Source organism: Lonchura striata, chromosome 20, assembly GCF_050655825.1.
Source record: "Lonchura striata isolate lonStrDom1 chromosome 20, ASM5065582v1, whole genome shotgun sequence".
NCBI lineage: Eukaryota > Metazoa > Chordata > Aves > Passeriformes > Estrildidae > Lonchura > Lonchura striata.
This window is the reverse complement of record NC_140722.1, coordinates 5643309-5670949: the sequence shown is the minus strand read 5'-3', so window position 1 is coordinate 5670949 and position 27641 is coordinate 5643309. Positions and strand designations below refer to the sequence as shown.

At 41.2% G+C, this 27641-nt stretch overlaps 1 long non-coding RNA gene across 3 annotated transcripts in view; it reads right to left on the bottom strand.

Moving 5' to 3' along the window:
• LOC146765711 (uncharacterized) overlaps positions 1-27641 on the bottom strand; it is a 335663-nt gene that overhangs the window by 58578 nt on the left and 249444 nt on the right. For all 3 annotated transcript variants that reach the window (XR_014949631.1, XR_014949630.1, XR_014949632.1), the window contains one exon: positions 27426-27522. This is a non-coding gene — a long non-coding RNA (uncharacterized LOC146765711). The remainder of the gene's footprint in view (positions 1-27425; positions 27523-27641) is intronic.

The window sequence follows — 27641 nt, the reverse complement described above, 5'->3', positions numbered from 1 at the left end:
TAACACAACACTGTGCTTTGATGAGGCCTCACAGACTTTCAGCCACCTAAGTGCCCATGAGGCTACTCATTCCAGCCCCAAAAGGTAGACCACATACAGAGACTTAGAGAGTTGCTGCTATTTTTAAGCTACTTTTAATTTTTTTTTTCCCATTCATTTTTGAAATATTTCATGCTCCTGGACTACAGAAGTCCAGAGGCTCTGGCCTCAATGTCCACAGACAGCCTCATCAGAGCTGTGCCAGCAGAGCAGGACAGGAATGTGCCACCTGATACCACAGATTGGAGCTACCTGCCCATGGCCAAGGCTCTCCTGGAGGTCTGGCATCATTAGTGCCTTCCTGCACCTCTTTGTTCTCCGGCTTTTTCACGAGACCTCGGAACAGTTTCCCAAAAGGCTCAGCATTTGTTCTGGCAGCTGTCCATATTTTGCTTCCTCGCAGTCCTCTGGGTCTGAGGCTGCTGCTGTCTCCCCTCCTGCTCCTGTCCCACCACTTCCTCCCCACGTCCCGTGCCTGAGGTAGGACTCAGCTCATAATGACCCAGTTAAAAAAACACAGGTTATTTGTTTACGGAGCACATTGCACTCCCTGAGTCCAAAACAGCTCAGAGGGGATGTGGGGGCCCCTCCTTGGGTAAGTAAAAGTAGTTTCTGATACTCAGCAGCCTGAGCAGTGCTGGGGATGTGGGATTTGCCCTGGGGTTGTGTGTGCAGGGGCTGTAGGGGATGGCAGAACCCAGGAGTGCCACCGGGGATCCAGCAGGGACACAGAGGGTGTGGGGCAGGCAGCTGAGCCCCTTGCTTGGCCCTTTGTCTGTTCTGAAACAGGTGGTGAGTGGAAGGTAAAACAAAAGCGGAAGGAGTCAAAACAATTTCAACAGGGGAAAAATTAATTTACCTTTTTTGATGATCTCAGACCCAGCCAGTGTTGAATCTTGGCTGTTTTGACCTGTGATATCGATGGCCATTACAACTTAGCTTTCAAATTCCTATTTTCTTATAAAAAAAGAGTTACTCTACCAGCTTTTCCCTAGAAATATAAACCCATTTCTATAAAGAACAGTAGTTTTTTTCAAAATGAATCCATAATGGCTTTCATGTTTTTGCCAGCTTGATTCAAACTGAAAATACTGATTTGGTTTTAAAATGTATAGAATCATAATAAAGTCTGAAAGTTACTGGTTTACTGGTTGTTTGAGTTTTTTAAACTTTCTAACTGGGAGTTATATGTCTTGTATAAATATAAAAGAAAAATGAAAATAATAAAAAGAGGGAATAGGAAAAATCAACAAGAAATACAGAAATGGTAAGTCTGTAAAAAGACTATATTAATTTAAAATTTTTTTCCCTAGAAAAATGAAACCTTTTACTACTCTAAGAATTTTTCATGGAAATTGCTGCATTGTCCACCCGACTATACTCAGCTTAAAAAAAATTGTACTTCAAGAATACATTTTAACCATCACTCATAAAATACAGTCTTTTCTCCTTTTCAGTGCTTTCTCTCATATGTCAAGTCTCTGCCAGAAGTTCAAGGCCCTTCTCAGTGAAGAAGAAAAAAAGGGAATGAGGCAGAAGCGAGAGCGAGTGAGATTGAAAAAGGAGGAGAGAGGAACAGCCCTGACACAGCAGAACTGGGAATGGGTCCGTGTCCTGTTGAAAATCTCCAGCGGGAGCCACTGAAATCCATCAGTGTCCAGAGAGCCTGGCCAGCTGGGGTCTGGGGACACAGGGACACCAGCTGGGCAGGGAGCCACTGGCAGCACAGCAGAGCTCCCAGGGATGCTGGGCACAGCACTGTGAACGTGCAGGAAACAAAACCAGCACCAGGCACCCCACGGGTGCAGCCCTGGACTGATACAGAGCTGGGCAGGGGAAAAGGGGAGGAGATGTCCAGCTGGCAATTGCCAATTAGCTGTTAGATTTTAATAGGGGTCTCAGTGATTTGTTGCTGCTGGTTTAGTGCAGCTTGTCTCTCACTACTTCTTCTTCTAAAAAGAAAAACCCTAGCCAAAACTCTCTAAAATATGGCCATCCTTCTGATGAGATTTTTCTTCTGCACAAGTAAAACAAGATCTAGAAGGGTTTAGGGAAAGTATTATGATTTCTTTTCTCCTCTTACAGAAATCCAGAAACTTGAATGTTAACATCCATGTGAGAATATGTGGAAGCAAAGAACATGGATTAAAGGTCTATCTTGATAGAGTATTTTTTCATCCAGAGGATCCCAGTGGCATCTCTACCACCACTAACACTAATTTTACTGGAGGGCTATGAGCCCATGGTGAGTAAATAGGCAAGACACTGAAAAACAAGGTCCAAGGAACCCAACAGTGCCAAGAACTCCAGTGGAGAGGATCTCTGTGGGTAAGTGCAGACATCCTGTGCTGGTTCCAGCAGCATTCCAACCAGTGCCCAGCCCTGCAGCTGCATCAGCACAGCACCTTCCCTGAGCTCAGAGCCCTCAGAAAGGGGCAGTGCCATGGCACAGCCCCTGGCCCAGGGCTAACCTGCCCCAAAGCCCAGTTCCCAGCAGAACCCAGAGGCTACACCCACACAGCCCCACACACCTGGGGAGTCCCAAAAAGGACGCTTTGCTTTCCTTTTCTAACCACAGCTCTGACAGAAGGGCCCATGGGCTGAGTCCCACAGACTCAGCCCCCAGCCTTCTGCATACTCCAGTGATGGGCTCGCTCTGTGCCCAGACCTGTTCCTTTAGTGACAAAAGTCTCCCTTTTACCTCGACTTCTTATGGCTCTGATCAAGCCTGGTCTTCTGTTTCTTTTGAAATCAGCAGGAAAAATCTAGTGGGAGAGGATAAAATCTATTTCTCTGTCTCCAGCCTCTACTAAATGCCAGACTATCCTCATGCAATGCAACCTGAAGGCTTCCCCTCTGACCAGTCCTGTTCCTTTAGCCACTTGGCTTCCTCTGGTGTTTGTATTCTGGAGTCCCAGCAGCAGCAAAAACAGCTGCCAACATCCTGGGAATATCTGCCTTGGAATCTCAACTACTGTGTGAAGCTGCTGCTCTTCAGTTTGAGATTTGTGTTTGCAAAGGAAATCTGTCCAACAACAACACCGAGAGAGGAAAAAAGGAGGAAAAAGGGCTTTATATAACAGAATTAACAGAGCTGTTGCAATAGTAATGTGAAGTTGACAGGCAACTTTTCCTCCTCCTTCTCTGCCCCCACCCCAATCTCCTCCTCTAACAGCAGTTTAATTTGTTTTTGTTTCCAAGCTTCTTTTACTGGCCACTCACACAGCCCCTCACCCTTTGTCTAATTTGGATCTCGAACTTCCATGCAACAGACTCTTGCTGTAACTGTAAATCTTTTTATGGTCCTTCTGCCTCTGAACTGTAAAAGCAATGCCACTGTAAGCTGCCTAAATGGGTCGTAAATCCACTTAGTGCACTGAATGAGGAAAAAAAGATTTTAAGGGAAAGAAGGAAAAAAAAAAAGGCAAACTAAGGTGGCTGGAGTGACACAGGAGAAAAAAACCCAAGAATGAACTTGCTAAATGGAACCAACATAACAGGAGTCAAAGGGAAAATATGAACACTGAGGTGGGGGGAAGGATGAAATAATGCATCTTGGTGGTAAAAACAAAGGGCTTCTGCAGGGCTGCGCAGTTCATTAACACCCAGTGATTTACGGGATGAGGGTGGTTGTCCTCTCCACTCCTGTTGGATCCACTGGGATCTGGGAGCACCAGGAGACTCTGGCAGCCTGCTGGCAGCTAATGGACTCTTTTTCCACTGGGTGGTCCAGGGACTGGGATCTGGGTCTAATTCCAGCTCTTTTGCACTGCCTTCCTTCCAGGTTTAGCCATGGTTCTGCATCTCAATTTATTCCATTCTGTAAATGGGAGATAAAGATATTCCCCTTGTTTGCAAACTGTTTCCTTGCTTAAATGCCAAGGAAGGGGCAGCACCAATTCCTGTGGCAGTCAATAGCAACACTTTAATTTGTTTCTGTCGAAGCAGAGCTAGCCCAAAATGGGCCACCTTTGTCTCTGTAATTTATTGCATTTATCACCATGGTATCTGAGCTCTAAGAGTATTATCCAAATTCCACTGAATTCAGTGAGTGTCTTTCCACTGCTTTCAATAAGTTTTGGATTTGACCCCAAAGTCACAAAAAAAACCCCAAACCTGAGCAATATGTCAAAAGAATGTAAGTGGGTGTGAGTTGAAATTGAGGAGTTTGGAGACGGGAATATGCAGAACAGTAGCTATTTAAAGACCAAGCTCGCTACTGAGTGTTCCCTTTTAATAGGGTTATATAAATACATTCCCGTCTCAATACATGTGGAAAAACAGGCAGTGAGGTGAGACTCTGTTGCTTTATTTCTTATGGGAAATATTGTGCATAGCTAAAGTCCCGCTTCCCCTTTCCTTACCCACCACCCAGGGTCCCTGGAGCCTTCAGCAGCTGTGTGCTGTGTGAGGAGGCACATCCGGCAGCACCGACAGAGTTAAAAAGTTCACAGCTCTGCCCTTAAAATAAAGCCCCTGTTTTCACTGCATTCTCACCTTGCCTCACAGACTTGATCTGAGTTTTGGCACTCAACATGTCAGAATGGGAGGGGAGACTGGCTATGCCTTTTATTGTTATTATTATTTTATTGGTCTGCTTCTTTGCAAGGAAAAGAGGAGGGGGAAAAATGTTCTTGCTTGGCTCTCTGTGAAGAGAAAGGAATTTCAGTACAGCTCCCCAGACCTGGTGTGTCCCCCACTGAAAGTAAGTGCCCAGGTGGGAACCAGTTGGCATCTCAATTCCCATTCTCAGGACAAAAAGCCAGGAATAAAAGAGAAATGTCAGGTTTTTCCCTACTGGCTGATAGCTCAGGTCAGGAGATGCTAATAGTATAACTTAAAAGAATACTATTAAAATGATGGAAATCTTTGACTATGAAAGGCGGAGACTGCACCTGGATAGTAATTACATTTCAAAAGAAATCCATCTGGTATTTTATTGCTTATTTTCTCCATGCATTCTGTGTGCAAGAAATATACAAGGTCTGGAATATTTCATATCAGGAGATTTCCAAAAAGCTGTTTGCTCTGTCAGGCCAATAAGCTACACAGACTTTTACAATATTATGTCAATTAAGGGTAACAATTGGAATATACTCTTTCTTAAAACCCCTCCTATCAACACTGGCACAGCTCCTTGGAGCAGGCAAACTCCATCAAACTCCGAGGAGTTCACATATAGAAGTACTGAAGTCTTCAGTGTCTGGAAAGTTTTACAGCTACAGCTGAAGTCAAGGGAATTTAATTTTTGCCATTACCAGAGCTGGAGCCATGTGCTGCACTGAGGACTGAGCCCTGCCTGCATGTAGGCAGTGGGACACACATCCCAGGCTGCAGCCCAGGGCAGCTGGGGGAATCCTTTGGCCAGGTGAGAATCAGCTCCAAGATGAAGACTGTGCATGTTTTAATGACACCAAGCTAGAGCCGGATTGGGCTTGTCTGCTTGCAAACCCTGCCTATATATTACAAAGTGCATTTTAAAAGAAAATCTATATAAAGTCTATCAGTCTTTAATCATCCTAAGAATGCAGCAACAGTCTTAAAATAAAATCACATACAGGCAGAACGAGCTGATGACAAGACGAACTCTCCTTCGTTGCCAGCTCAAGTGATTTTGTTAATTCCTGCGAATATATTACAGGTCTCAAGATGACTGATGCTTTCATTACCACCTTGGCCTCAGCCATTAGGTGATTGTCATGAATCTCAACTTTCATTTTCAAAAGTTTTAGCTGTCACTATTTGAATAAATAATGAAAACAAAACTTAGAGGGGAAAATGTAAGGTAAACCCTACAGAAAAGCAGAAGACAATTAAAATTATGATTATATTCAATATTTCTTACCAATCTTGAACTTTTAATGATGATGTTTGATGGCTAGAATAGAGGTTACTGGCTAGCTGACAACAGCAATGTTACTGTAAATGAAACCCATGCAATAGAATTTGGCTATAACCCACACTTGCTTTAAATCTGTGCAACCTCTAGTACAGAACTAGGAAACAGTCACAGATTTAATTTACTTTTCACTTCTGATGCACTCTGCATATTGTGGGGGATATGGTTTTGGCAAGGAGTTTGCATTTATTAGCACGTATAAATATACCAAGAATGTTTGGTCTTGCTGTTAAAGCTCAGATCTAGAAGACAGGAATATGTCAGAAGCTGAGTGTCATTTTTAAAAGCAAGCTTCAAACTCATGTATTTCTGTTTAAATACTTCACAAATAAACCAACTGTACTCAAAAGAGTTGAGAAGGCAGAAATTAGACATAACCTGAAATATTATTTAAAAAAAAATCATTATTTCTAATATTTGGAAAACTGATTCACGATTTCTAAATAGTTAGAATTGCATTAACTCTTTGTCATCGTTTCACATAACGCCCAGGTACAAGGACAGATTTCTGTCTCCCTAACTAAATTGGAGAGAGAAGATTTATTGAAATAATGTGGAGAGCCACACTCCAGCAGCCCAGGTTCAATAGCAGATGCTGACACTGGGTGTCCCTGGCCATTCCTCTGCTGACATCCCTGCAGGCAGCACAAGGCCGAGCATCCCGGGGCACTGTGAAGTGTTTGGGAAGATTCAGCTGAGAGATTTTGCTAAGAACCATCCTGTGTGACCCTGGCACAGCCAGGCCCAGGTCCCCTGGGAGAAGGGTAACATCACACTGGAGAGAACATGGCAAGTGATACTAAAATATTCTTATTTCTCACGTTTGCAAAAAGCTGTTTAGAAGTGTTATAGTTCAGAGAAGCCCTTTTATTCTTCCTTAAGCAGGTTAAAAACCAAGAGATTTGGATGAAGATTTGTGCCGAGCTCTGAACTGCCTCTTTATTTCTGCTTGCTTTGTTTTACTCCTCTTGTCAATGTTTAGGATGAGAACAATTTATTTTGGGGTCAGCCTTGTTCATGTCAGTTTATTTTGGATCAGATTCCTAAATCCATTTACTTCCACACAGAGCCTACTCACAGTATTAAAGGGAAGAAGGTTCCTCTCAGCTTGAGGAGAACCTGCTGCTTCTCGTCTGGACCATAACCTTTGACTCCTCCTGTGGAGGAGAAGGGAGAAATGCAATCAGGTGCAGAATTCCAACACACTCCTCCGGGGTGCCAGACATCCAATTTCCAAGCAACCATTGGAAAGTCCGTATGGAATTTCATTTTTAATACAAAGCAACGAGGAACAGGAAAAGCCAGCAGTGAACACATGCCGTGTGTTTCTCCTGCCTGGGGCTTGGGACAGGCTCTGAGCCTTTCCAGGTGCTCTATGCACAGAGCAGGAGCTGTGGGGAGCTTCAGAATGCTTGGGGTGCTCTTACATTTTATTTTTATGATTTTAACTAAGAAACTAACTGCTTGGTCCACTTGAGGAGGGTACGGCTTTGATACAGATGTGGAAATAATCTGAAAACATGAGGGTCAGGCAGTGGAACACTTCCAAGATGATATGAAACATTAAGCAAGTGAATGGAGAGCATTTCTTTTCCCATCTCATATTTCATCCCAATACTAGATTTCTCAGGCTTATCTTCATAGCTACATTATAACTGAACACTAATTGTATTTCCCTCTGTATTTTTTTCTGTAGATCAAAACAGCTCCAATCTAGACCCTCCCCTTTCATACCAAAGAGATGTTTTATTCCACCTCTGGCACCAGCTGAGCAGCCAGGGGCTGGCTGCAATGCCAGAGACACTGATGGACTGCGGGGACCCGCTGCAGCCCATGGACCTCTGGAAATGAAGATGAAATGAGGCTCCGTTGTGTGCAGCACATTGATAAGATTTTGGCCCCCATTTCAGTGTGACCCAATAGGTTTAAATTGCTTCATTTCTCAGCCAGCCAAGAGCAAATGGGTGGTAGATGTGATATGGCTGTTCACTGGAAATCACCCTTGATTGATTTACCTTCTCCTCCTCGGCCGTGTATGGGCTCAGTGTGTGGCTGGGGCACATAAATTACAGAGAAAAAAACCTTTTGTGGTTGTGTATAGTCTATATATGTTGTCACCCCATCAGAAGAGAAGCTTTTATGAAGTATTAGCTCTAAGTGTATACAGAATAGAAATGATAATTTTTATTTGCTTGTCAGAAGCTAAGCCACATTTCAAATAATATTTGTCCGTTAAAATCAAGTAGAACCAAATAACTTTGATTTTTTTTTTTTTTTTTTTTAGTTAAAGAAACAACCAGAAAATGCTGCTGGTGGTTATAAAAAAGCAAGAGATTTTTTAGGATGTTTTTGTTTGTTTTTTGAAAACTAATAAGAGCTGTGAAATTCAAAACTTTTCAGTTTTCATTAAAAATTTCAACAGTTTGAGGTTTGCTTTTGACTTTCCAAAATAAGATACAAAGATGTTTCATTTTAATGTGCTTTCAGAAAAAAAAAAAAAATTCTACCAGCACTGTGACATTGTTATTTCTGGGGGCTGAATAATAAGAGATTGGAGAACTACTCCCAAGAATCATTTGGGTGATTTAAACACTTCACTGTGATTGGAACACAGCCCTCATTCCAGGCTGTAATACACTGCTACCCCTAGGACTGGCAAGAGTCACCTGAACCCAGATTAAAAATAATTTGGATTAAAATAAGGGAATAAAGACAAAGGTTTGTCTCTGGTTTGTGCAGCACATGAAAGCAAGGTCCTGATTGCAGACTGCATTTCCAAGGACACAGCCCTGGGAATTGTACAGACAACAGCAGGAATGGAGCAGGGGCTCTGCTCTGGGCTGGTGGGACACTGCAAAGCTGGGCTGTGGCTGTTAGGGGCAGCTGTGAGAAGAAAAGGGATGAAAGGATCTTGCAGGCCTATGCTCAATATTCATTAAAATTGGGGTTTAGATCAGCTAAATATGGACAAACATGCAAGGTGAGATTTTTAGTTTCTTTATCTGAGTATCCCAGTTTTTAGGACACCTGAATTCCACTCACCTCTAACCAATCTGTCTCAAACTTGTTTTCCTTATGCTCAAAACTTCAAAACTACTCCAAGTGGGAAGACTTTTTGTTCCTACCCACACCAGCTCCCACTGAAGGCAGTGATTTTCCCCCCTCTCTCTCCCCAAGGTCAGTATAGATTTACAAGATTCAGATCTATTTTTAACATTTTAATGTCCCTCTGGTTCTGAAATCTGCCGTGCTTCTCTGGTTATTGTAAGGTAAAAAGTGCATAACTGCTGACTGCAGAAACCTTGGAGAGTTACCATCACAACATTTGGTAATTAATAGTTACTAGCAAAAATTCATATCACTTCAGTGACAGAAGAAGGGAAATTGATGTATTTTAACCATAAATTATTACTCATCCAATGCAATATGAACTTCTGTTGCATAAAGACCATCTTGGCAAACCAATACCAGAAATCCCTGCCAGTCTCCCAGCGTCTCAACCAAGGCCTGCCCATTTTCCCCAACCAAAGCTCTGCCCTGAGCAAAGCACACCTACCACAAATCCCAGAGCATCACCAGCTCTCAGCACCAGCTGGCAACGCTGTGGCTTGGGGTGATGTTTGGGGATGTCACCAGCCCCCTCCCCTCTGCACAAGCCCCTTTCCTCTCTCCCAGGCATTTTTCATGGGCTCCAGTGAGTCAGGAGTTGCAGCTCTCTCTGCCAGCCATCCAGCTGGGTGACAGGAGCTGGTGGCAGCTGTCCCCTGTGGCTGGTGGGGACAGGAGGCTGCAGGAGGGAGGCAGGAGCCGGGCGTAATTAACGGGACAATTGAATGGGTTATGCCTCTCTGATTTCAATTAACCCCTGAACTTTGCAGTGACAAGATCTCATGGTTACCAACTAACTTCAGCCAAATCCAGATGTGATAACTGGTTAATCCAAGGTCTCAGGGTACAGCTGGGGTTTGAGGAGCCTCTTCTCAGATCACTTAACGCTCACCAAAAGGGAAAAGAGTAACTGTGGGTCTGAGGATTTTATCAGAGCTGGAGTATGATTTGTCCTCATTTCAAATCCATAATGGGAGAAAAATTCAGTAAAGAGATCCAGAGAAATATATCAATGGCATTTAGGACACAGGCATTCAAAGCTTGCAACACAGATTAGTGTAAACCGCCAGATGAACAAGAAAAAAGATCTTTGTTTAAGAAAGACTGAGATAAGCACAGAGCTGACATCAGAGAGCAAACCAATCTCGCTATGTTAGGAATAGAGCTTCCCATTATTTACTCATGCATTTTAGAGAGCACTTTTCAGTTTTAAAATCAGCACAGAGCTTTAGAGTTTCAACACAAGAGGTTCTTCTAAAATCCTCTATGAACTACAAAGATTTCTAGCTTACAACAAAGCCACCACTAAGAATTAATATCTCTCAAAAGAAAGCAAATTTTTAAAATTAAACATATTTTTATTGTTCAACCTTTTAAATTCAGATACTAGAGATATAATCCTTTTTATTTGCTGGCCTTTATTTTCAATATCATTTTGCCACTTAAATTGTTCACCTTCTTTGATTATTGAAATAGATTTAGTCCTGCTATCACTAATAGGGCCACAATGGCCAGAGGATAAACTGCTATCACTTTGACTATTGGTTTAAATTTGTTCTTAATATTTAAGCAGTTATACATGATAAACTAATCTAAATTTATGATAGCAGATTATGCATTTTCATGTAATTGCAGTTATAGCACCAGGTATGAGAGACACAAAAAGGAGTTGAAGCAAAACCAAAGGTTACAGTGCAAAAAAGATCATAAATACCAGAAACTGTGACCAGGCTCAGAACACCTCAAACAGATGTGTTATCCCATAAGCAATTTCAAGCAAATTTGAAAACAAAATCGGTGTTGATGACTGGATAATAAGCCTCAAATACATTAATAAAACTATAAGTGTAAAAAGAAAAAAGTGCAAAAATATTAGAAATTTATTTTTAAAAAATCCCCTGATTGAACAGAGCAAACTATTGTCAAACACTACTAGGACTTTGTTATGCAGTTCTTCATAGCTTAAATACCACAATTCATCAAATTAATTGCAAGCCTGCAAATTCCTTATTCACAACATTAAATAACTACATTTATTAAGTAACTTCTTGCAATGAAAATCTCATTTCCTGGGCTGATATCATGGCGTGTTTTTATCCCAATGGATTGAAACAGCTACAGTAAACACGAGCCAAAAGTCAAAGCTTTTGTTAAGCAAAATATGACACTTTTAATATGTAGGAAAATTCTTTCAGACACTTAAAGATGCCCATGTCAGAGCAGACTTCAGTTCCTTACACATTCCTAGCCCTATTAATAAAGGCTCATATCCCAGTGAAAAAAGCATCTGGCTCTTCTCCCCTAATCAATAACATTCAGGAAAAGTCCCTTCTTCCAGCAGCAGCATAAATTACAAGATATATGCAAATAGACTTGCTAATGTTAATTGCCAGGGCTGATTGGTGATTAATTTTTTGATTATGATCAATCATTCTGCAGGAATTTTAATAAGACATTCCAGGCAATCTGCAAATTGATAATAATTAGGGATCCCAACCGGTAACACATCCACAGCCAAGTAAAACACATCCCTGTGATTGAGCATGTTCATGTAAAAAACAGACTCCAGCTTGGGTAAAGGGAAAAGGAATGATCAAAAGCTCCAGAGCTTGATGGGACCATGGTGTCATCTTAACAAGAATTTCCTTTTTTGCCATTTTTAGGCAAGATGCACTTTGGTGTCCTCTGGCACAACTAGCCAACTTCTTTGTGTCCCTCAGATGGTCAGAAATTAATGGAAGGTTCAATTATATGACAATACCTTGGAAATATCACCTCAATGTGCTGACTTCCAGCTGGGAAAATAAACAGAGGATCCTGAAAAAAACAACCAAAAAGTCTCAGAGCAGTCCTGCCAGACCTGCAGGAACATGGCTAAAGGCAGGACACAATTAGATTTTCAGGCTCTGCAAATTAAAAAAGGGCCAAACAGAAATTTATACAGTACATGCAATTCTATTTTTTTTTTTTTCTTTCTTTCTTTCCAGTGCACAGCAGACAGGAGCACTAAATTTTAGCAGTAAGAGAAATATTTTCCCTGTGTGACACTTGTTTGTGAACTTTATGGTGAAAGTTCAGACATTGCTGTAAATACAACAGCTCAAAATGCAACATGATTAATAATATTTCCTTTTAAAAGGAATTCTCCGGCAAACATAAATATCATCCTACAAACACTCTCAACCCAAACACTATTGTGTACAAACCAGAAAGTGCAAATGCTTGGAAGAGGACATGAAGTTTTCTTAACTTTTAGAGCAAGTGCTTGACTGCTCTGTATTCAAATTGGGCACACAGACCTTGACACCTGCAAAGAGGAGCTTAAAAGGCATCACCTGCTGTCAAAAATGAGTGAAATGCAAGTGAGAGATATAGAGGAGAGTAAATTAAGGGCACAGTATATCTCAGCACTGCCCTGTCATGTTCAACTAATACTCAAAGCTTTTGAAATTTCTGTCTCCATGGCCTAATTCTGATTTGCACAGAATACTCCTCTTTAAGTGTCAAGAATGGCGTAAAGAAGTTTGAATATAAATGAAAATAAATCCCTGAGGTCTACAATTCTTGCTGTTCTTTCCCTGCTGCCAAGTGGACCATTTTATTATGAGGTCCCATGTATTTGCTCTTTTATTTGAAGAGCTTGCAGTTAGTACAGTGTAAGTAGCTCAGCTTTTGCTTTTATTAAAAGGATAGAGTAGGATTAGCCCCAACTTTTATGTTAAATTTTCTGACACAAGTTAATTTTCAGTTGAATGTTATTTTTCCCAGGAAATATCTTCTTCCTGAATAAGTCAACTTTTCATCAAGACACTGAAACATGGTTTCTACAAAGTGAAGTTTTAAATGAAACTTTTAAACAATTAGGGAAATATTTTCTTTTTCTCCCAACAGTTTCAATAGGAAAAGAAATGCCAAGCAGTAAATAAGTGTGTGCTTGCTGTTTTTCTCATAGAGCAAATAAGAAATGCTTTCAAGCAACACATATTCCTGTGGGTTTTAACTATAAAATGATTTTTATCAAGGTGTTTTTAAAATCTTGGCTCCATTCTTGCCTTAATATTCTAATTCCTAGCCAGTTCAAGATTTTTAGACACTTACAGAGGAAATTTACTGGCCACAGCAAACACAGATAAACACAAGGAGTAAATATGAGTATGTACCAAAGGAATTTACCTGAGACAAACCCAGCCCAACACTTTTCTAGTTGTTCCAGCTTCAGAACAACTCCTCTATAGTCAGGAACAATTCCACTGTTAAATTGATATCTTTGATAAACATATTAGGTCTTTATTTTTTAAATCAACATTCCATTAATTTGATTTTCTTTTAATTCTGCATATTTTCTTAAAGCATATAAATTGACAAATGTTTAAGTTCTCTTTTCAGCTGGGGCTCCTCACTGCTCCCTTTATAAATCTCACTCAGGAAAACTGAAATGCTGACATGTTCCTTGGATTGGGTCTGTCATTCCTCTCTAGCTCCTCGCACTTGTACAATTCACAAGGTCATGAGTACAAAATGTGCCTGTTAACTTACACAAGAATAAAGCTGTCAGATGGGCTGAGGACTCCTTGTGTACTAGTTTGGTGAAATATGATTATCCAAGCTGTAAAATGGATAAACCTATTAAATTAATAAATCTGCTGCCCTGAAGACTACGACCGATGTTGCCTTACCTACAAGGCACCCTTTCTTAAATTAATGCTTGATAAAGGAGTAAATCTTTTAAAGACACATGCCAAAGCTTTGCATTGAAGAGTTATCTTTTGTGTTACAAACTGTAAGTACTTTTCACTGCAATGGATGTAAGTGAGAGGAAATGAATTCCAGGGGAAAAAAAAAAGAGTCTTAGAAAATGTTATTACCCAGCTAACGCTGTGGGCTGCTTCTTATCTGTACACAACTAATCACATCCCTGTTTCTTTTTTATTCTAATGTGTGAGTGGATTTTAGTGCTCATGAAAGTGAAGGATAATTAGTAGGGTAGTGGATAAAGTGGAAGGCCACTGCTTTATCAAAGGCAGATTGGGTCAGCTACACATAGGCAAAAGAAATCATGATTCTCTTCTTTCAGCTGCTTTGATTTATTACTCTCAAGGTCCAACAATGAAGTTTCACATCAGGGGAGAGAGAAAGAAAAAGAGTTTCAAAGGGTTCATCCTTCTTGACTTCTTAGAAAGCCTTTAGCATATTGTGTTTGTTAGGGCCCAATATGACTGTTCCTTATGATTATCAATAGTCTATTACACAGACAACCTCACAGAAACAAAAAAACACTCTACAAGGCACCAACCAAATGTAGGCCAAGACAAAATATCTGCTGCTGAGATTTTACAGCCTAAAATAAAAACCCTAAAAAGTGGAAGGGAAATGAGCACAGACATACAAAAGGAGCTGCTTTAAGATCACATAGCAACCAAGCAGCAAAAATATGGAACAGAAAACAGATTCCCTGATCCACCCCAGGACCCACTGATAAACTTATACTGCAATAATGTTAAAAATGAGACAAAAATCAAATCTCAGTGCATCCAAAGGCATCCAACATCTTGCTCCAAACTCAAAAGTGAATTTGTAAAAGGAAACAGGAAATGAAAACTAAAGAGGGTTGACATGATTACGGGGTGTTAATAAGAAAAGACATAAGCCAGGGGCCTTGATGTACAACTAGACAACAAGAGGTTACGTTTGGAGTCAGGACTATGCTAATTTGCAAACTTGGGTCCATTTCATTAAGTGAGCTGAGAGACAGGCTGTCTCAGTCCAGCAGAGAGGGATCTCATTATCCATGTAGGGAGCAAGAGATAAGAATCTTTTAATAATTGCTGGGAAGTTTTTTTTTATGATGATATGGAATGCCAATTTATGCCTCTCCACTCAATGTGGATAAAAACCAGCCTCCTTCAGAGTTCAAACCAGCCCCCCTCTGGCTGTGGCCATTAGGACAGGGAGGGAAAACAGAGACTAATACAGAGCTTGCCCGGGAGACCAATGCTGCAAAACTCCATTAAATGCACTTCCTATTGGGAACATGTTTGTTTACGGTGCTTAGAATACTTTGCCAAGGCTTTTTACTTAATTTTTAATGGCTGTAGGATTTAGGGCCAAATCCAAACCCCAGTGCAGCCAATGGACAGGACTGCTACCAACTAGCCTTTGGATCAAGCCCTTTACTCAGTCCTTCTTAAGGAATGACTCTGAGTTGACACTTTTGGAAAAAGTTTAAAAACTTATATTACTTTGGCAAAAGCACTGTTTGCAGTGTTTTCCCTTTGTCCCTCACTCCAACACACAACTGTGGCAGCCATGAGAAAGGAGCTTTCTAGCAGGCAGAGGTTTGTGCAGCCACACCTTTCCCTGCTATAAGTATTCTGCCTACTTCAGGCTAAGCACAGCACAGATTTTGTGACAGGGACAAGTTTAACCTATGAGATTTTGAGAGACTTGTGCCTTTCACATGACAGCACCAAACACAGTTCTGACCACATCTCAGAGCATTTGCATAAAAAAGCAGGGGTAAAGTTAGAAAAGGTGTCATGCTTATGTTTTACTACATAGGATTTGCTAAAATCTGAGACAGAGACATAAAACCTCAGCAAAATCACACTAATAGCATTAAACTTTTAAAAGTAAACTTTTCTCTCTGCACAAACTTACACTGCAAGGAAAGGAGGAAGCTGAACTGTTCCCACAGCCAAATGTGTTCATTTGTTGAAGTCCCTGGGTTGGACTGTACATTAGTGTCGGAAAACACTGCCCAGGGAACTCTGAAGCCATGCTTATCTCTAAAGCTGGCTGCAGGATTTGTTTTTATGCACCAGGTCAACCTAAGGACTGTGTACAACTTATCTGTCTCCTCAGCAGGAATTAAATTATAAAGTTCTCTTCAGCTGACCTTGCCTCTTTTCCCAGTTTCTGGCTGTTCATGAACCATCTTTAATTTCCCTCATGCACATTTGCTATTGGAAGTTATTTGGCCAATACCTTTTGGGAAGGGCACTTTGTATACATGACTAGGGACAAGAGGATTGATAAAATGGAAACTGATTTTTTTGGATAAAAGTTTCATTTTCTGGGTCCTTAATTTGATGGGAACAACATAAGAATCACCTGTGAAGGCACAGATACTCACTCAGGATGATAACAGTGCCTCCTGCAAGCATGTAATGCTATTTACATTTAAGGAAAACTGAGAAGGAAGTGCTGATTTAAGTGTGCTCACAAGGACAAGGTAAGTCAAGGTAAAACCCATCTGGGGAGAGGAGCAGAGGGCAGGAGTGGCTCAAAAGGGCACACATTTCTCCTTGAAGACTGTGTGGCTGCCCTGGGACAGCTCTCAAGACATACCAAGCCAACAACAAGGGTCCCATCCCAGCCCTGAGATTGATGGTGCAGCAGCACAGCCCCTCCTCTTCCTCACAGCTGGAAGCGGAGTGTGAGATTTACACAGAGCATCTTCTCACAGCCTCGCTGAGAGGGGCCTGATACAAACTGGTTTGAAGCAGCTGCTGTTCAGTCCTATGAACCCACAGTGCCCACCACACTACCCCACGCCTCAAGGCTGTGAAGAAATACAGGCAAAGGCTGCAGGAGATTGTGCCCAGCCAACATTAAATGGCTCTAATGGAGTTTACATATCACCAGTGATCTTAAATGACCAGATGTTGTCTGCAAAGACCCAGGGACTCTGCCACAGAAAGTCTTGGTCACTGGGCAGCATAAGCACTGGCTGAAGCACCAGCATTGGGCTTGCAAAACATCTTGAGTTCTTGATCTCTTAAGACTCCTCCTTTAAAGTGATGTTTGCAGTCTTCTCTTCTAAATATTTTTAATGCAATGGAAAAGCCTCCATATTAACCATGTCGTGGGAGCTCTCCTTACTGTGCACTTAAACCAGAGCTTAAGTATCCATATAACACAGTTTCAGACTTTGAGAACATTTCAGTAAATATTCATCAAGGCAATATGCAAATTCTTTCACTTTTCCAGCTTTTTTTTTTTTTGCCCACATCTATGCAATTGCTGTATTGTATCACATTTCACACCAGCCAGCAGTGAGATGATGCACATCACCCATCACTTTTAAAAGCTTCCATCTCCCAGTCTTCCTAGCTAAGGATATTCCAAGCCTTACTTTGTCATCAAAGACCTTATCATGGGTAAAACATATGGTGATGTTTCCAAGTGGATAAATTATTTCCACTAGGGGCTTGTGTGAGACCACTGAACTTGCTTTTGCTTTTGAATTAGGTCACCAAATTTCAGTATTTAAAGAAAAAAAGCTAAAATTCATAATGTGACACTCCTGAGGCTTCACTCTCTTCTGTCTACTGCCCATAGATTCCTGTTTTTAAGTTAGGAAGTATATATCCAAATTACCTTGGCCTGAATTTATTTGCAGTGCATTGAGATAAAAGTTCAGCTGTAATATAATTGGAATTAAGTGGGGTAATAGGCTCCAGATTTTTAAAAACATATTAAAAGGAGATCTCTTTCTCTCTGCTTATTTCTCATAATTACAATATGAATTTAAGGCACTATAAAATTAATAGAACCCTGACTGGTGACTGAAGTCCTACACAGGCAGACAGACAGCCTGTCCCTGCCTGTGCCCTCCAGCTGTGACTGTAACCCTACACATGATAACAACGGCTTTACCTCTAGGCAATCTCATTTATTGACCCTTTAAGATGGATGTTAAAAGACCAATTGAAACTAATAATGTGTAATGCTCTCTGTGAGCTCAAACCTTGACCATACGCAGAAGATTTTAAATTACTCACCTCATTACATGCCACAGAAAAGCTGTGGGAAAATCACCCTGTATTACTGATTTCATATATATATATTTATATATGTGTGTGTGTGTGTGTGTGTGTGTGTGTGTGTACACACTCACACACAGGGAGATTTGAAAGCTGGAAATGCAGATATGGCAAATTCACCTTCATCCTATGATGAGTATCATTTGATTTCATGTTTTAGGGAGGTTTTGGCAAATTTGAGTAGCAAAACCACTTTCCTTGTCTCATTTCCTTGCAGGATATTTTTGACCTGATGCTGCTGTCTGAGCAGGTCAGGGCAGACAGGGTGGTGGTCTGGAGATATCACAGCCACTGTCCCATGGCCCTGAGGCTCTGAAAAGGGTGCACTGTGCATCTAAGTCCACTTAGGAAAAAAAAAAAAATCTGTTTTTTGTGCTCTCATTTCACAAATAGGTGTGGTCATAGCTGGAAGGCAGTGGCTGAGTGTTCTGAATGCAGGAGGGAGGAGATGGAAAAGGAGGCTCTTGTTAGCAGCTCGAGAAGATGAGCATTGTGTCCAGCCATGTACCTGTGAGATGTACAAGTAAACCAGATCTGTGCACACAGGCATATTCACTCAAATGTGGGATATGATATAATTATAGCCAATTAAATCATTTGCCCTAAGATGCTTTTCAGAAATGAAGTTGTTACTTATTCATCAAGCTGTCAGTAAACACAACTGTCTCACACACAACATGTTTAACTTCTGCTCAGGTTACATTACTTGAAGACAATCCTCACAGTAATTAATGGCACCTCGATCAGTTCCCAGCTTTTCCAGACCTCTGCAAACAAACAAAAATAATAATTGAGAGAATTTTCCTTTACCCATTCGAGAACGGGAAGGCTTGGTTAGTTTGTTTGCTTTTTTCTTACTATTTCTATATTCAATACAACTTCTACAGGTGGGGGTGAAAGTCACTTTGACCCCAGTCCTGGGAATGCTCAGTCATGCCAACACCTTCAGGTTAGGGAATAGATCACAAACAAGAATTCAGAAGTTCAGCTTTACAGAGTTCAAGGTTTGCTTTGCTATGTGTGCATTTGAAAGTGATTCCTATTCACTTCACAAAGATATATATATGCTTATATACACTTACGTGTTCTGTAAACACATACAAGTGAGCCCTGGGCCTGCAGCCCAGCTGATTGCTGCTCTGGGGGCCAAGTTAGTTCTGGCTTTTCTGAAGTTATGTCTACAGTTTTTCTTTGCACCAGGCAGTTCTTTCAGAGGCACTTTGTGTTGCAGTCACAGATGAATAATGATGCATTGCCTGGTGCAGAAATGTCAAGCCGACTAGTGAGAAGTGTATTTTGGGATATTCCTGGCAATAGCATCACTAAAATCCAGTGTGCAAAGCTGAAAGGCTGTCTTAGCTCCTCTACAACCTGAGCTTGTCCTCAGCATCTACCAGCGAGGCCCATTTTAATTAATCACTAACAGCTTCTGTCTATCCAAAAAAGTCATGGAGCTTAAACAATGTTATTTAACCTCCTGTGCCCTCTCCCCATATTTCTACCAGTGCCAAACACCCGTAAACTCATTCCAAAAAGCCACACGTTACCCAACCAATGCTGCCTAAGGAAAGCATTCAGGAGTGTTTATGGGGCAGCTGAAGTGTAATGATTTAGTAGATGTTTATAAATGTTTATACTGTACAGATTAACATTCCCCAGGGGGCCTGTAATGAAGAGAGTGCTCCAACTGGAATCAAACCAGCCAGCCTGGGCTGAACGAGCATGAATGAATCCTGCTGGCCTACCCTCACGAGTTGTTTACTCAGTTTGAGTGGATTTCCTCCATCCATGCTCCTTCAGCATTTTATTTTGGGAGAGGCAGTACAGGAATCTGGTGTCAGAAGTCGCACAGTTTGGAAACACATTAGAAAATCCAGCCCATCACTTGGATCGTAGGAATTACTCACAAATTGCACCAGACAAAAGAACAAAGAGCCCAACCCCTGGGCTGTGGAAGTGGAGGCTGAAACTGCTGTTGACTGCAAAGGGAGCTGGGTCTCGCTCTCAGAACCTGGCTTTCAAACATCATTTCCAAGTGTAAACACTGACAATCATATGGAAGCAGCCAAGCCCTGCTACTGGGCCTTGGCTTTTACAGCTTGTTTCACATTAGGCCACTATGGTACGTGACTGCAGGTAGTGAGATGTTGTGCAGCAGATCCCCAGAAATGGCTGATGAGAGAAATACTGAATTATTGTGGTGGGCAGCTTCACCAAGTGTCTCTCTGAAGGTGATGGACAGCTTTTATTCAGAGTAAATGTAGGAACAACTTAAGTTTGTTCAGTGATGGCTCAAAAAGTGAAAATGGCTGCATGAAATGGGTTTTGAATTGCCATGGGTTTAACAGCATGAGCACCAAACTCAAAAATTAAGACTGGGAACTGGTGGATGAAGCTGGGCCTGTGCCTCAGGAAGCAATGAGTAAACAGATTTTAAAAGATCCTAATAGTGTAATGACCAGGAGAAGTAAGAGTGGAAAATAATTTCTCTTGGGCATGGTGCCAAGTGGAAAAACAAATCAACCTTTGAAATCAGAAGTGAAGGAACAAACCCCTCTGGATTTCTGCTGTGGTCAGGAGAGTAAGATTTTTGTACGTGACACATGTATATATTCAGAGAGTGAATCATCTCAAGGGGGCCAAGGAAGGGTGGGAAGAAAATAGAAAGGATCATAGCATGGCCTTAGTCAGCATGGGCCAAAAAGAGTGGCCAGGAACACCAAGCAGAAATCTGTAGCTTCTGCTGCCAGTGGATTTGTGCAGCAGGCTTTTGTCCAGTGATGCTTTTTCTTTTGTTACTGTGATAAGATTTCTCACTTGTCCAAAAGTTATTCTGCCTCTGACTCTGATTGTGACATGCCTGCATAGGACAAACAGCAGAATCATGCACTTCAGGTGTTCTCAAAATAAAACACCAAGTATTCCTTGACAACACTTAAACCACAGCAGCGGAAGCTGAAAATGTGTGCTGTGATTCTGGAGGCTCTCCAGTGGGTTAGAGAGATGGTGAGAGCTCAAGACATAAAAGAATTACTTCCAATGGCTCTCTGAGATGTTTTTAAAAGGCTCAAAAATAAGTTTGCTTTGAATCTTGAATGGACACAGTGGACAAAGGTAATTTTGTTTGCAATGGTTTATTTGCCCACTTCATGAAGATGTCTGAGCTCATTACAACTGTTGGCAAACACTCCTGGTACAAGTTTTGTGCTGCAACCTCACCTGGGTCTTTAGAGCAGTGGAAAAGACAGATATTTGAAATCTTCTAGAGCACAGTACCCATCAGGTAATTAGCTGTAGCAGATTTAGAGAGTAGGGAAGGCTCATGAGAGCTCTGAAATGAAAGCAAAAAATGCCTCCTGGAACTAATTTTAGAGTGGCTTGAAGTATTTAATCCTGCAAATTATTGCCAGTGAGGAAACATCAAGGTACTGCTGGATCTTAATAGTGGCAAAGCAGCAGGAATGGTTCACCCTAAGCTGCCTCCTGCAGAAGGCTAAGCAATCAGACAAGCTTTACACCCCTCACAAGGTGCAGGGGCAGCTATGTTTTGTTCCCAGTGACTTGAAAAGTGGCCTGGAATTGTTTCTCTCTCTTCTTTGTGTCTGGGAAGGATCCTTTATCAGCAAAGCCCTACTTTGCAAACAGCAGAGAATAAGGAAGAGGAAAGCAAATAGTGGGGTACAGACAGCATCCCCCACTGCATCATGCTGGACCCCTCTCCCATGGGAGCTCTCCATCCTTCAGAAAGCAGGGAAGGGTTTGTAGAGGGGCAGAAAGAGGCAGAGGACTATACTCTTTCATAACTAGGACCTGTCTCATTTGTTAAGATGCTTTTCTGATTCCTTGCTCTGCTCATGAGTCCTCATGAATGAAGTTGAGGAGATTGGATTTATTCTTTCATTGCTCCAGAAGCCAGTTTCTCCTGTGGTGAAAAGAAATGTCAACCTTGTGAAGACTGCTTTTAGCAACAAGAAATACCAGATATGAGACCAGAAACAGATTTCTTGGGGTCTTAAGCCCTATTTGCCTTCCCACAGATCTTCAGATCTGCAAACCCCTTCTGTATTTTTACCAGACATCTTGTAAGGATAAAAGGAAATTCTATGTTTCTTCCCACTGAGAAGATACTCAAGAATCCTGTTGGTGTGATGGTTAAAAACCCCTTCATTTACTTTGCAGACAGAATTTATTCATAGCCAATTAATACTCTTCTGTTCTTGTGTGAAAATATTCTTCCATCTTTAATAAATACTCTGTCTAGCTCTGTGGAAGCTCTGCACTTGATTGCTTCAGGACTTAGGAGTTCCCTCTTCCACAAGCCATAGGAAAAAGTCTTCCTAACAGAATGTGCTGTAGTGCCCCATGCAAATTTTGCAGGAGCCCATCCAGGTGCATGCAAGAATCCAAGCACTAATCTCCAAACTGTTTCCACTACCAGCTCTCTCAGCTGTAAAGATTTTCTCATAATTTATAAACCAAGGTGAGAAAATGAGCTACACTTTCAATTTGCTTGAAAACTGTTTCTCAAGCAGAAGAGCTGCAGTGTCTTTCCAAAACCCACCAGGCACCCAGAAGTATTTCTTTTGCAGAGACCAGAATGAAGATCCTGCACGTTTCATTTAACAAGAATTTCTGAACTCAGATTTTCCTTTTTTTTAGGCACAGGTATCCTTTTGCATATGCACCACTTTTATCTGCAAAACCAAGTGATCAAAACATCAGGACTAAGGTTAACCATAACCCCTTATTCATCTGCATTATGAGTCATTCTTTAAATATAGGATTATGCCTTGTTTTCCACCAGATTCTACCTCAGGATGGATAATGTTCACTTAATAAGCAGATATTCAGTATTTTGTTACAGTGTCATTATTCAGCGTGTGGCTTGGGGCCTCATTTACCATATACTACTCCAAACCTGCTTGGAAGACACAATTGCTAATTTTCTTGTGAGTTTTTCTAGGGCTCTTATCAGTATGGCATATGAGTGCTTCACAACCCTCGTTTCTCCTAACAACACCCTGTAAGACGAGAGGATATTATTATTCTTGTTTAACAGATGGCAAACTGAAACACAAAGAGATTCAGGTCAAAACATTCTGCTAGGGTTGGGTCCCCAAACTGAGATGTCTGGGAATTGATTTCTCAGGATGTTTAACATTGTACAGCATCATATGTCAGGAGAAATAGCACTGGCAGTCTACTCTGCAAGTGGAAACATGGAAAGCAAAATAAAATTAATAGCCAGTTGGGAAGAATTTAGTGCAAATCGACTTCTCTGAGACTGGATGAAAGTTTTGCAGGATTCACATGCTTGAACCATGAGATTTCACATTTTCTTTTCAGTTCTCTATCTTTTACTGTGCTCTCCCTGCTTCCACAGCAAATCCAGGCAAAGTCCACCAGGTAGCTGCCTCCTCCTGTCCCCAGCTCTGACTCATGTCCTGAGCTGCTCCACCTTCTGAATTGAATGAGACCAGGGTCCTCTGCTAAATATAGCACATGGTCAAGTAATTAAAGACTAGACCAAGCACAGGTACAAAAGGAAGCCAAATAAACACTTTGCAGGAAACCCTAATTTCATGATTTCCCGATACCCATTTCTAAATAATAAGCTTTTCAAGGAGAAAAGTCTCCCTTACATGTATGTGTATATATGTAAAATATAAATTTTATATACAAATGTAATTTTGAACTAAAATAGAAATGTATTTTATATATGATAAATATATAAAATAGGATAAAAATGTTATTATATATGTATAATAATATAAACTTATGTATACTTATACTCTTGTTCCTGATTCATAACCAGTCAAAATTTTCCAAAGACTGGAAAAGGTACCTGGTATGGTATATTATGCCCAAATGATTAAAGTTTTCAGTTTAAAATTAAAGGCGAACAAAATCTGCTCAGTAGGTTTCAGTTCAGCCTTCTGACTGTGTCTTCTGTTTCAGGAAATCAGGATACATGTGCCTGGGTAAATCAGAACCACTTGTATTTTATAATATTCCCTGCTGAAGCAGTATGTAGAAGCAGAACTCCAAATTTCCAGTATTCAGGAAATTCAGTTATTTCATAGTTTCATTTCATTTTGAATCAAGAGAACACCTACTCCCTTGCCTCAAACTTCCAAATTCCCTTAAAATTTTATTTGTGTTGGATTTAAATTGTTTTAAATAAATCAACCAGAGCTGATACCAGCACTGGAAATTTTAATGTGAATATTTGGAGCTTGACAGAGTTACAAGGAAATAAAGAAGCCTGGAAAGCTTCAAACAATCCTTGTTACAAGTACAACACCAACTATTTCTAAAATACCACTGCAGTAGCATCTACATTTTGTAATAAAAAACTTATTAAATGTGCTATGTGTTATGTTCAATACAGTGATAGTCAGGAATATATCCTCATTTTCCAGGTACTTTTACTGTCTCTCCCACTTAGAACAGAGCGAGGAGTGGAGCTCTGCTCTTTCCTCACACACAGGTCTGTCCCATTTCATAGACTCATGAAAAAAGAGCAGAATCTGAAAATTTAACCTAAAAGATCCACCAGCAACTTGTGCAAGAAGGAGCAGTAGGTCTGAGTGTCCATCCTGACACCAGCCCACCTCAGCTCCCAGCACAGAACACACTTGTGGCCAGATCAAGGGGACTTTTAAGAGATGAACTCGGGGTTTGGGTTAATTAAATGCCATGGAAAGTTAGGCAGCCTGACAGTTTCACTGATTAATATTTTGCTCGTTGTTTTCTTATCAAGGGGACAGGCAATTTGACTTAGTCACCTTTTGTCAGAACTCAAAATGTCTCTCAGACATTTTTAGAGGTTCCAGGCCTTGGTCAGAAGCATTTTAGACCCTGACAGGCAGCTGGAAACAGCTGTGATTTTGAGTTTGAGCCATGGAATGAGTTACCAACTTTGAAGGTGGAACAAGCAATCACAAAGGGTTAGATAGTATAGTAAAAGTAGTTACAAAACAGAGGGAAAATTTTTTTAGTATTGTACAGGGGGTTTAGCACATGTACAGGGGGGTTTTTACTTTGTACATGAGGGTCAGAAGTTCTAAGATGGAGGAAAGTGGGCTGATCCTGTTCTTCCTCCTTCTTCTTCCTTGCCTCCATGTTCTTGGTGATGTTGGCACTCACAGATTGGTTTAGAGTAGAAAAGCACTTGGTAATATAGGTAGTAGGTATTGGGGGAAAACTATAAACGTGTAATACGTAATATATCATATAAAAGATAGCAGCAGCCCTGGGCGGAGAGAGAGAAGAAGAAGACAGCAGACAGAGAGGATGTCAGGGTGTGTGTGTGCCTCTGCTCAGGCTGCTGACCAAACAGCCGCAGCCCGAGAAGAAAATCTTTTAGATAACTTGCAATAAACTGCCTTGAGACCAAACAGCAGGAGCCTGCGCAGTTTTTCTTTGAGAGCACAGGTTGGAGGAGGAATTTCACCACCACATGGGACCCCAGAATAAGGCTGGGGTTCTCACAACCTTTGAAGGACGCGCTGGGGCTTGTGTGAACCTGGGCTTCTCCCAGTTCTCAAAGGAACGGTCATGAGAACTGCTTAATAAAAATGAAAAAAATAATTAAAAAAAACCTCAAAAAAAACAAAAACAAAAAAAAACCCAAAAAACAACCTTGTGTCAGGATCTTCTATTTTGAAGGGAGGTGAGAAATCAGAATCCAGCCCTCAGCTGAGAAGGGCTCTTTCGGTAAGGCCCGGGCAGTGAAGCCGCGCAGCCAGCAGCCAGCGAGGAATTCCCCTGGCGTGAGGGCCGTGAGTCACACGTGTCCCTGCTGCTCCTCTCCCTCAGATGCAGGGCCATCCTCGTGGGCTGGATGTGTCAGGAGAAAGGAGCTGGCAGAGCTCTCCTCTGTTACACAACCCCGCTGTCCCTGCCCAGAGGCTCGCTCCAGCCAGGGCAGGGAGCTCCTGCAGGTGGCAAAATCCTTCTGCAGCTGACAGTTCCCTTCTCTCCTCGTTTTCCTTAACCCTCTGCTCCTCTGGAATAACCAGAGTAACCCAGTCAGCTCCTGAGCAATCGCAGTGCTGTTGTAAAAGTCCTCCCATAAAAAAGGGATTTTTTAGCATTGGTTTTAGCGGTGTAAAATGAGGCTCCACACAGAGCAGAGCTGACACAGGTATGGAGATTCCTCATCGGTTTTGCTCAATAAATTCACAGCAGAGCTGCTGCCACAGCAGCATGAGCAGTTTGCAACATTTGTATTTGTCCTCTGGCTATTTATCACTGTGTTTTTCACAAGCCCTTTTAATGCCTCCAGGAGTAATTTATGGGGACAGAATAGCACAAAAAGAGCAGATCCCACTTATTTAAATCTCTGGATGATGAAAATCACATGAGAAAAGCAGGTTTCACATTGTTTCCTCTCCATAAATGGCTTTCTGAGGCAGTAAAAGCCATGTAAAAGCAAACATAAACACTGTACAAATACCAAGATATTCAGGTTTGTTTGTATTTATCCAAACACTGCCCTAAGATTTTCAGGTTTTTTTCACGTTTGGGCTTTGTTTTGTTAACTAATTCCATGAAACATTGTAGGTTGTAGTTAGTCTTAATATAACCAACTAGTTATATGCACTAAAATTTCTCTTAACAAATTTTACTGCACAAAAGGGTTACTTTAATAAAAACAATTCTTACTACAAATCTTGTTACTTTTCAGATTGATGAGTAATGTGTGTGACTGTGGTGTTCCTTTTTTCTTTTTTTTTTTTTCTTTATTTGGCAGTTCTCACTGCTTCTGCTTCAGCACATGAAGCAGACTGATCTGGACACCAGGATAATCCAAGTTCCCAGCAATTGACATGCTGGTTATTAATTTTATAAAATAAGCAAATTAATGAAGCATGACTAACAAACTTCTTTGATCCAGTGAATGCTCATTTGTGCAGGGACATTAAGAATCATAACCAGTACTAAAGTACTGAGAGTAACAGCAGGGACATGGAGAGGTGACCAAGTTTCCTTCATAGGCCTGGGGATATAACTTTGGAGGTATCTTACACACACAAAAGTTTGAATGACATGAAAATTTTAAAATAAGTAGCATCTCCCTGTAAAAGGTAAATTAAAGAGGTTTCTTTGCCCTGTCTTTTTTCATTAATTAACATTCTAGCTCCTTAACTTCCAGCTAAAGTAACAGAATCACAGAATGGTTTGGGGTATAAAGGACCTTAAAGCTCACCTCATTCCACCCCCCTGCCACAGGCAGGGACACCTTCCACTGTCCCAGGCTGCTCCCAGCCCTGTCCAGCCTGGATTTGGACACTTCCAGGGATCCAGGGGCACCCCCAGCTGTTCTGGGCACCCTGTGTCGGGGCCTCATCACCCTCATAGTGAAGAATTTTTTTCCTAATATCCAATCTAAACTTACTTTCTTTCAGTGTAAAGCCATCCCCTCTTGCCATAGGATACAATGTTTTCTGCTTCAGCTCTACTATATTTCATGTTTTGCCTCATGAGACCGAATTTATTACAGTGAGGGATGTAATTTAATAGTATATTTCAAACAACCACAAGTGTACCTGCTTGACTGCACATTTTTCACAAAGTCTTTCCAGGAAGCATTTAAAGTCAGCAGACTGCACCAAAATTTGTTTGAGTAATCCAGGCTTCGTGATTCTGCAAGAGAGAACAGAAAGTCAACTTGAGATGATTCCTCTGCTGTTTGTCATACCAAAATGTCACAAAGGCAGGCAGATCTTTTACCTGTTTTCCTACAGGTTCATAGAGAGAAATCT